Here is an 11457-nt window from a genome sequence, read left to right as displayed (position 1 = left end):
TCTTGGACATCATTTGTTTATCCCTTTTACGACGTGACGTTATCTTATCTGCCATAAATCATGGGGCATTATTTTCGTTTTCATTTCATCCTGGTGCTTCTTCACGTCATTACCATTTTTCGTTTTGAGTGTTAGAGGTTGTGTTCAGTTAGTATCTATTCATACGTGGGAATAAATGAAAGGAGAGAGAGAAAAAAAAACGGAATCAGTAGTATAGTCTCTACTAAGTGAATCTATAAACAAAGTTATACGAGTATATCTATCACAAAAGCGACGTATGTCATAAAGTCATAAAAGTGGTTACTTTCGGAAAGAACGGCCTATAATTTACAGCAATGGTATGAAAGACCTCGGGTTATAGAAGATGACACCCTTGCATGACACGATGGACCGTTTCCCCAAGGCGTCGCGAGAACGAGACTGACTCGAGAGTCGAGACTCGAGAGTCCGAGACTCCGAGTCTACTCTCCGAGCATGCCTCAGTTCCCATGCTGACGTTGTTGAGGTTGGGTGTTATAGCTCCGTCTTTGTGTGGTGGGATTTAGTTTGTTTTCGATTGTGGACTATAGGCTTGATATGACCGCACGCACCTAGAGTAAGTGTTTATTCTAGGGCGTTCCTTTTTCTTTTTTGTAATTTTATTTGTAAGATATTGTTTATAAGATAACTCTTTAAGTATGAAAATTAGTGTCTGTCTCATGACTAGCTTCTCAAAGGGACAAAGCTGTTTTAATGTTTTGTTCTGCAGTGTTCAGAAAATAATGGAGACGAACTTTATATACATTTTTTTTTTTGTAACAGCCCTTTTCTCCCCGTGATTTGTATATTTTCTTTGACGTAAATTCGTAGTGTTAAGGTTTATTTATGGTTTGATCTGGATCATGCCAAGATTAGCAAGCCCACTGTTTTTCAAGGCAATATTATACCACTTTGCTTTATATATATATATATATATATATATATATATATATATATATATATATATATATATATGTTTGTGTATTATATATTATATTTGTGTGTGTAAATATATGTATATATATTATATATATGTATATGTATATATAAAAATCAAAGTAGTATAATATTGTCTTGAACAACTTGGATTCGCAAATCTTGACATGATCCTGTTTGTGATGTGAAAATGAGACTAAAAGGAAGGAACATGAAAAACGTTAAAGGAAACCGGATGTTTGCAAATACAAGTACTTTATAATTTAGATATTTCTAATTAAGGAGATTATTGTGTGGATAGAAGCGACGAGATTTGGTCTGTTTTTTTTTTAATGAAAAAAGAAAGGGCGATGATGACATGCACTTCTACAAATATATGCATATTTCCTTGCCTGGCCCGTAATGCATGAACACGTAAGATAGGCTGACACCAAGTGTATTATCAGGTTGAAAGCACAAACTGACGTAGGCGCTAGCTCGTTTGAAATCCTTCCTTACACAATTTTTTGTTTTATTAAAATACAGAGGTATTTAGAACGGGCTTAAGCAAGGATAGAGCGCCAAAGCTTAGCGTTAGTTACAAGGAAGACTATTATGCCGATAAATTCAGTAATGACACTGATCCAGGAGTAAGGGATTTATGGGAAAGAAATTTTGGGGCAATCAAAATAAATCTTTTGTAATGATTTGATCAAATGATTTACTCGATGCTGTAGCATTGTCGAATATTTTTGCAATTCACAATTTGCTTATGACTGAGTGGTGTTAATCATCATGTAGTATTGAATATAGTATAAAGTTTATTACGGTGTTAAAATTAACTAGATTCAGTCGTGAAGTTATAGTCTATGACGAGGTCATCCGAGTTCACACAGTGGCACAAGTCACTGGAATTGTTTGTATTTCATTTTTGATATTTGTTGTTCAGAGTGGTACGTTGTTGACAGTGATTTTGAAAGGATCGGAATCGCATATTGGCGAGGATTTATCCAACTTTGAAGTCGAATGAATTTTCAGTTATAGGTGATTTACTTGACTAAGATATATTATTTATTCACCTATCATAGCGTGTCTCAAGCATTGGTGTTTTATCCACTGTCGTGACAGTGAATGGGAGAGTATTTAACTGATGGTCACGACGGTACATTTAAAGGTAGAGGTTACTTATCGCCTTAGTTCCAGTAAATTATGCAATTCAAATTATTTTCACCACGTTATTTGTAAATCTGCCCCTCTCCGAAGGCAGCAAGAATATGTTTTCGATCTTAGACAAACGACAAAAAAGCAGAGGCGAATAAGTTTTCAGTTTTATTTTGTCTGTTGGGTTATATTGTACATGAAAATCAGCTTTCTTGTTTCGTAACCATTTTAAATTTCCGGTCTTCATGAAGACTGTATGACATAATTAAGCTACATATCCTACCTCAAGCTGCCTCTTTTGACACACATTTGCTTCTGTCATCTTCTTTGTATTGTATCGTTTTATTTTCCCACTGCAGCTTGTGCATAAATCTTTCCGTCGCCTCAGTGGCGTGATGGGTATGGTCTTGGCCTGCCACCTCGGTGGCCGCGAGTTCAATTCTCGGGCATTTCACTGAGGGGTCAGAGATGTGTATTTCTGGTGATAGAAGCTCCCTCTCGACTTGGTTCGGAAGTCACGTAAAGCCGTTGGTCCCGTTGCTGAATAACCACTGGTTCCATGCAACGTGAAAACACCATACAAACAAAGAAACAAACAAACAAAAATCTCGGTTCTTTTAAACGTATGAAAGTGCAGTGAAGCAGATGCAATTCAACAATAGTTTGTTACCAGTTCACGTTTAGCCTGATGTTAAATGTTCGTAGTTTTCATTTCTCCAACTTTTATGAAGTTCGTTTTATAAACAAATACGCGTTTACGGATGTATGTGAAACTCCACGAGATAAGTTCACTCTCGATCTCGGGGATTCAGAACGAAGCCGCCTGTTGGCTTTGGGACTTTTTGCTGGAGAAATGCTCTCTACTGATTATACTACTAGAATATTATTATTAGTATTTTTACGGTTAACGTAATCTATATTGCTATTTCGTATGTTTTTATTCCTTATAATTTTATACTTTTTGTGGAATTAGTGTTATTACCCATATTAATTGGGGTCAATTAGCGTTACTACCCATATTGTTTGGGTTTTTATCCAAATTTATAATTATTTTTTTCTTCATCTTTCTCTCGTAGACAGAAAACTATTATTTCCAGGTAAAAAAAAGCAAACTTTCCATATGAAGCACAGTGAAGAACTCGGATACTTAATAAAAAATGATCTCGAGCTACAATTTACAACTTAAGAACCCAACAACTCCGTGGAGTGCCTCAGCGGCGTGGTCAGTATGATCTTGGCCTGCCACCTCGGTGGCCACGATTTCGATTCTCGGCATTCCATCGAGGAGTTAGAGATGTGTATTTCTGGTGATGGAAGTTCTCTCTCGACGTGGTTCGGAAGTCACGTTAAGCCGTTGGTCTAGTTGCTGAATAACCACTGGTTCTATGCAACGTAAAAACACCATACAAACAAACAAACAAACCAAAAAATCATAGAACATTCTGGACTGATTTATTGCGCATGTTTATGATTATTAATTTTCAATGTAATTCCTTATGAAGAGAATTCATACGAACGTTTTGCGGTTTTAATGGAAGTTTATTGTAGACACTAAAGATTCGACATGATAAAAATTATTGGGGGTTTGCATATTGTACCTGAAAATAATTATAATTATTATGATAATTATAATTGGAAGAGACACGTAATATTACTCAGTTATAATAAATATAAACATCCTGTGAAGTACAACTTAATTGCATTGTTATTGTTATCAATTATTATTTTTATATATTCACAATGCGCCATCAACTTGAGAAGCCAACCCCGTCAGAATGGAATTCGAAACGGTATTAATTAATCCATTGCGTAAAAAACAACCGATAACCTTACCGGGGGAGTGGGAGTGATACTGATGGTTACAGCAGAAACCTTTGACAAAGGGCAGCCAATACGTTGAACTGTGAACCTTTCTTGAACCTTACAGGAAGGAAAACCTACAGTCGTAGTGTTATACCACAAAACGCGCCTATGTTGGAACACCTGCTCTCAAGAAGTAGGTAATTATGAATAAAAGATCACAGGAAATGACGTCTTTTGATATCTGTCTGGGGTGTTTGTGTGCAATTTTCGTTCTGATTTTGCTTATGTAAATAGTTTACGGTTTCCAGATTTTGATGGCTGTTATGTATTAGATGCCGACAGTTATTCCGCCGTAGTACAAGGACAATTTTACACGTATGTAGTTATACAGAGGTTGCGCGCGTTTGTGTGTGTATCAAGGAATGAAAAAGTTCATTCATAAATGGCGATGAGTTTATGTTCCATGCTGAAGTTTAGTCTCTATTTATTATTACATAATAATAGGGCATTCAAAGAGATTATCTTATCCATGTATGGTCTATCACGCAAACGATTTAGTTTATTGGTTGTATGTTCGTTGAGATGTTTAAAGCCAAAAGCAACTCTATGCGTTCACTTTGATGAAGCGACCCTAGGAAAAAGCTTGCGAGCGAGTGCAAAAACTGTAACTTAAAAGTGTATAACTCCGCTGGGCTGAAACTCTAGACCAGAAAGGTAAATAAAAAATAAGTCTGTCGCGATCAGCTTTTGCCCCAGTCGGACCTCTGTTCTGTACATACTGGATAAAAGCTGATAATTCGCAAATAATTTGATTTGAAAAGATGTACCTCTAGTGTCAGGGATCTTCGTCTCTTACTATTCGGATTTTTTTTTTTTTTTGTCTTTTTTAAGGAATCTGACAATTTTGCTTTTGAACGGAGCAGTGAATTTTCGAAAGTATCCAGAGTTGCAGAAAACTAACAGTATGAGTCGGGTAAATCTAAGGTTGTTGGAGTATGGAGACCTTACTTGGTAATGAGTCTTCAATAAAACCCTTTGGAATGATAACTATAATGATACATAATTCCATTCGCAGAGAAGCGTAAAGTTAACACTATAGTAGATTCACATTAACCGTGCATTTGATGTCTAGGCCAGTCCCTTACGACGCTCCTGATTGGCTGTTGATAAGTCTATTACAGGGTCGGAAACTCTCAGTCTCTCGAGAGAGTTCACGTAGGCAGGATGTATGTTCCACATCTCCTGAGGGATACGTCTTTCAAAAGTATCCCTCAGGAGATGTGGAACATACATCCTGCCTACGTGAACTCTCTCGAGAGACTGAGAGTTTCCGACCCTGTAATAGACTTATCAACAGCCAATCAGGAGCGTCGTAAGGGACTGGCCTAGACATCAAATGCACGGTTGATGTGAATCTACTATAGCAATCGTAAAAAAAATGACTACCACGAAAAATCAACAGCGTACTTTTGTGCGAGAAAAGGCAGAAGAGTTTCTTAAACTGTTTGTGTAAACAGTTTATGGATGTGTACAAAACTGTTAACATTGCCTGTCAAAATAGCAGCAGTGCCTACTGGTCATTGATCACACCCATGAGAGGAGCCAACCTAGATGATGTGCAGAGCAAAATTGTGTTTATTATATTTATAATTTATAAACCACACCGTCAAGGAACAATGCTAAGCAGTACGGAATCAATTATAGTCTTAATTTGATTTTGAACTGGACGCAATTATTATTATATTACTACTATAACAGCTAAACTGATAACTGATTGCATGACTATATATTCATTGGGTATGCGGAATGCAGACTTAAAAGCTCATCTTATTATTTTGTTTTGTTTTGCTTAGATGTTGGTCGTTAAAAGTGTTGATGATGACATTTGCATCATAAATATCATCATCACAATCTTCATTTTTTCCAGAGTGAAGGTTCACGAAACTGAATTTGCTCTCTCTCTCTCTCTTCTCTCTCTCTCTCTCTCTCTCTCTCTCTAAAAGTGTTTATGATGACATTTGCATCACATTGTTATCATCATCACATACTAAAATTGGTCCAGATTGTAGGTTCACGAAACTTTAATCTGCTCTCTCTCTCTCTCTCTCTCTCTCTCTCTCTCTCTCTCTCTCTCTCTGTGTGTGTGTGTACCCAGAGTGTTGTAGGAGGATGACTGATATTCACCAGCCATGCACAGACATCACTGAGCATAGTAATATGCAAGGTGATCCATCCGTTCCCAACATAAACATTTCATACTTGTTAAAATAAGTCAGTATAAAAAAAAAACTGACTGGCAGTCTTACGTGTGATAACAATAAACAATGAAGAAGTATAACTTCCATTTTTAATTAGGCACAGAATCCCTTACTTAGCCAGCCCCAGAGTGTGAAGGAAAAGTCTGGTGGAGGTTGTAAAAGACAGGGAACACGGGTGAAGGGAGAGTTCCAACACTTCATATATATATATATATATATATATATATATATATATATAGATATAAGCTGAAGCTACTAAGAAAGTTAGAAATGAAAAGACAGAGTGCCAAGCACTTTCGTGTATTTAACACATCTTTGTGCCCCGAAGATGTACTCTATATATATATATATATATATATATATATATATATATATATATATATATATATATATATATATATATATATATATATATATATTTAAAACACGGATTGTAAGCCAATCACTCTCTGCTTCGTCTTAATACATTCCTGCTGTTGACAGGATTGTTAACGGAAAGTATAATTCTGCTGTGCATGGGCTGGTTTCTTCTTATAGCACTGTATCCATCTACTCGAATCGGAGTTAGTTTATGCTGTTGTCGTAAACATAATAGCTGTGAGGTAAAGTAATGGTTTATACGCGTAAAGGGACATTAAGATCAATCAAATCTTTACCCCTTTACCGGCGACGTTCGGGGTAACTATAGATCGCCTCTCGTGTGCCCTGCGTACCTTCCCAAGTCTTTCGACGTGTTTTAAACGATAATGTGTCAAATTTGGCGCAAAAGTAGACCATCGTTCATAGGTAGATGTCCTTGGTACGAGATCGAGCGTGGGAATATTTTATTTCGCCAATGGAATCCTTTCAGATGACTGCAGTGCTAGTGATCTTCAGGCCTTGACCTTGACCTTCGTATTCAAAACAGGGGTGGGAGGGCGGTCTCGGTATTTCACAAACTCATCATTTTTTAGGAGAAGATTGCAGAGTTATCTGTCTTTCCAGGAACCATTGTGGTGTCTTTGGCGATATGTCAGCGGTAGAAATGCAGTTGGAATTTTTTGTTTGGAATGGTCAATAGCGAACATGGAATGCTGAGGCAGTACTCCCAGAATGCTTAATTGAGTTCTGGTTTATATGAAATAAATACCACACTGAGGGTTGCTAAAGTGTTTGTTGGGAACTCTTAAGACTGAACATGAAACGATTTCGTCTGAAGACCGTGAATAATAAATGGCCGTCGTGATGGAAGTGCGCGTCAAGCTTTGGAGAGGCCTGTCATAAAAAAAAGAAAAAAAAAAAGAAACTAACATGGATGATATGCTCCCATTCCATATTTTACGACAGAGCCATTTCGCCCGAGCACAACTGGTTCAGTCTCCGTTGACTTTTGTTGTTGTCGTCTTTGTTGTTGTTATTGTTATTTGTTTTTTACTTCAGATTTTACGACCTTGCTCTTTTGTTTCCCATTGGACTTTGTTTCCACATTTTTATGTTTTTAATACTCCATTTCCTCCAGATAATAGACTGACATGTAACCGGGGTAAGTTTTCCTTTATAATTAAGGACTCGTATGTGTGCGATAGACGTTCATAAAGTGAGATTTACACAAAACAAGAACTGATCCTGCCAGAGATCATAGAACCAGGACACAGGTGGTATCGGCACGGAGGCGCAACGCATCCACAGAGAAAAATGCCGGCGATGATCAAATACAGAAAAAAAAGCGCCTCAGCGGCGTGGTTGGTATGGTATTAGCGTCCTGACACCTCGGTGGTCGCGGGTTCGATTCTCGGCCATTCCATTGAGGAGTCAGAGATGTGTATTTCTGGTGATAGAAGTTCACTTCCGACATGGTTCGGAAGTCACGTAAAGCCGTCGGTTGGTCCCGTTGCTGAATAACCACTGGTTCCATGCAACGTAAAAACACCATACAAACAAATACAGAGAAAAGTTAAAGGATTGCTTTGGACTTCGGGTAAAAGCAGAGAGTGCTTTTTGTCAGACTCGACGTTTGCTTCCTATGATAAGTTTTATCTCACCTGAGTTGAGTAATATGGCGTCTTCGTGGATATTTTTCGTTATACTGTCTACCTGATTTTCAAATGCGTCCATTTTACGCATTCTGGATAGCAATTTGGCCCTTTTACGTTATCTGACGCGTAAGGGGGTAGTGCCGTCGGTGCACTGTAGGAGCATTACTTGAAGGTTCTTTGCAGCGTGCCTTCGGCCCCTAGCTGCAACCACTTTCGTTCCTTTTACTGTACCTCCTTTCATATTCTCTTTCTTCATCTTACTCTCCACCCTCTCTCCTAACACTTGATTCATAGTGCAACTGCGCGTTTTCCTCCTGTTAGCTACACGTTTCAAACCTTTTACTGTCAATTTCCGTTGCAGCGCTGAATGACCTCATAGGTCCCAGTGCTTGGCCTTTGGCCTAAATTTTATATTCAACTCAATTTTATACATTCGTGATAGGAATTTGTCCCGACGTTATCTGATATGTGGACGAAAAACGAATTGTATTTAACGTGTTCACATACAACGCTGATCTGTAAGGTTGTTTTAACCACCTGTATTTCGTATGTGTAAATCCTGTTGCTTCCTTCCTTTGCAAATATGGCCTGAACGCAGGGGTCGAGTTCCTGCACATCAATCAAAGGCGGAAGAGTGTCAGGGATGAAAATGAACATGCTTCTCTCGAATTACAGAGTCCGTTTGTTGTTGATCCTATTCCAAATTAAACTTAGAAAAAACTGGCAAAGTTAGCAACGAAGTTTGAGATTCTGGAAATATTGGGAGGCAAATATTTTCAATGAGAATACCGGGAACAAATTACATGAAATACCAAAAGTTGTAGGATTCTTTCCTCTGTCATTCGTCGGGCGACTCAGGTCACCTTGCTTCGTGTGAAGGAATGGAGGTGAATTGTATATTTGTAGAAAAGTTTTTTTTTTTTTTTTTTTTTTTTGAGAGAGAGAGAGAGATAGAGAAGAGTAAATAGACGTCAAGTACATTTTCTTCCTCCCTTTCAGTATGACCTTCGTGCAAGTGTATCCACTTACACATTGTTAAATAACAATTTACGTGATCATTACGGCCTACATAGTGCTTTAGTGTGTTTATTTTTCTATGACTTCATGCTCGAAAAGATGGATAATACGCCCACACATATACACACACATGCATACCGTATATTATTGTATATATATAGGTCTATATATATGTATATAGATATATATATATGTACATATATATATATATATGATATATATAGCATTATATATATATTAAGATATATTGATTATTATATAGCAGTTCTTTGTCCAGTGGGAAATTCATAGTGGCACTGTGCATATCAAATGCATTATAGGTGATTTATAATATTTAAACGTCATGGCCGCCAATAATTGCCATCGTTTATACATATTTAGTGTTTCGGTTTAATGGTTCGAAGTACGGACTCCCCTCTTTAAAGCAAAAGAGCGAATAACAACGTTCTGTTCATATTATCTAAGTGGTATTACCGAGCAGTTGTGTTGATTCTTACATCTCTTATAAAATGTCTTTCAAGAAAATCGTTTGGCCTGTTTGGAGCAAATTTGGGTTTTTTTCGTTTCTCGAGCATCAACAAATCTTTCATGTATTGACAGACGCTTATTGAAATTTTCTCGGATGTGATTGTTGCAAATAAATGTTATAAAATATGGCTTGCTTTACGCGAGAGAGAGAGAGAGAGAGAGAGAGAGAGAGAGAGAGAGAAGGAGCCGAGTATTAGCTTCTGCACTTTGACTAAGGTACTAATTTGCTCCTGGGAGTTTCGACAAAAAGTGGCTGTCCAGGAAGGTCATCGCAATACTATGCCTTAAGGCGGCTCGTCGAGATTCGAGAGTAACCGTGTGTTAAAGCTTTTTATTTATGGTTTTACTTGAACTTGTTTCTTGAAAGTTTGCTGAATGTAAGAAGTAATTTTAGTATATTTTAAGTTATAGCAGTGAACTCTCGTTGCTAAAATGTTTAGAAAGATCTCCTGCACTGAAACAGAGCGGTTTTTTATTTTTGTGTGCAAATGTAACCCTCCGGCAATCTTATTAGAAGTTATTGAGCGTTCTCGTAACCTATATGTTCAGAGTGGCGTTAGAATGAATGAGATTTCGCCGGGTTTCATGCTGTTCAAAATACTTCATACTCAGACCATTCTCTCTCTCTCTCTCTTCTCTCTCTCTCTCTCTCTCTCTCTCTCTCTAGAAGGGAAATAGTTCCCCCGCCTGGCACTGAGCTATCCGCCTGTACCAGAGGTGTGGCTTCAGACTCCCCCCAACAGTTTATTTGCGTTCACAGCTGGGTGATTGCAGTTTGTCTTTTGTTATGTCAGGTTGTTTGTGTTTTTCTTGGCTGTCGCTCCAGATTCTGTCAGGGTTAGGGCATCGGTAATTTATGTCTCGGTTTGATTTCCATTTTCGGTAGGTGGGCTCTTTCGATGATGACTTCAGTTGGTGACGCACTGGTAGTCACTTTAGCAATCTGAGTAACTACACCTCTCCTTTTTTGTTTTTCTTTCTGAGGGAGACTTACTTCATTTTTTCATATATTTCAAGTTGCTTTTTTTATATGGCTTTTAGATATGTCTGGAGTTGCATGTTACGCACCAGTGGCAAGATGTGATTGATTGATGCAGTGCAAACCTCTATTTGTTGATGCATGCATGTCTCATAAGGGTTACTTACGATACTATATTAGTGCTCAGTTTCATGCTAAATAGAAGCTGTATAATTTACATCACTCTGGAAGTGCTAAATGACACCACAGTGTTTGTGAAGGGTATCTTCCCTGAAAGCCTTAACATGGCGAAGTCTCTGAACACACTCAATATAAACTTGTACATATAGATTATATATTTTTCATTTAATCAGTTATATTGGTGCTATGTTCAGGAAATTATATATTATATATATATATATATATATATACTATATATCTATATATATATATATATATATATATATATTGCTTGTCGATTGCAGTATGTTTCTTTGCACTTATTTGAATTTGGGTGCAGTATTTTCAAAGAACATCTTGTCTCTCCCAAACCCTATAGCTCAACAGATTATACCGCAACCACAAGACCAGATATCACGTGGTGCACTGTAGGCATTATAATAATAATAATAATAATAATAATAATAATAATAATAATAATAATAATAATAATAATAATAATATCCTTTATTCCAGCTCAGGGCCATATTCATGAAATATACAAAATGCAGACAGTAACATACACAATCTAGATACATGAGACAACATGATTAAAAAAAAAAAG

General features: G+C 37.2%; 1 protein-coding gene across 1 annotated transcript in view; it reads left to right on the top strand.

Moving 5' to 3' along the window:
• The first annotated feature begins 489 nt into the window (after positions 1–489).
• LOC135206927 (uncharacterized) overlaps positions 490–11457 on the top strand; it is a 125935-nt gene continuing 114967 nt past the window's right edge. Inside the window, 1 exon segment of the mRNA XM_064238429.1 lies at positions 490–595. The gene's annotated coding sequence lies outside the window, so the exon portion shown is untranslated.

This window comes from Macrobrachium nipponense, chromosome 31, assembly GCF_015104395.2.
Source record: "Macrobrachium nipponense isolate FS-2020 chromosome 31, ASM1510439v2, whole genome shotgun sequence".
NCBI classification, from domain to species: Eukaryota; Metazoa; Arthropoda; class Malacostraca; order Decapoda; family Palaemonidae; genus Macrobrachium; species Macrobrachium nipponense.
Note: the sequence above shows the minus strand (reverse complement) of the source record. Positions and strands in the feature narration are given on the sequence as shown.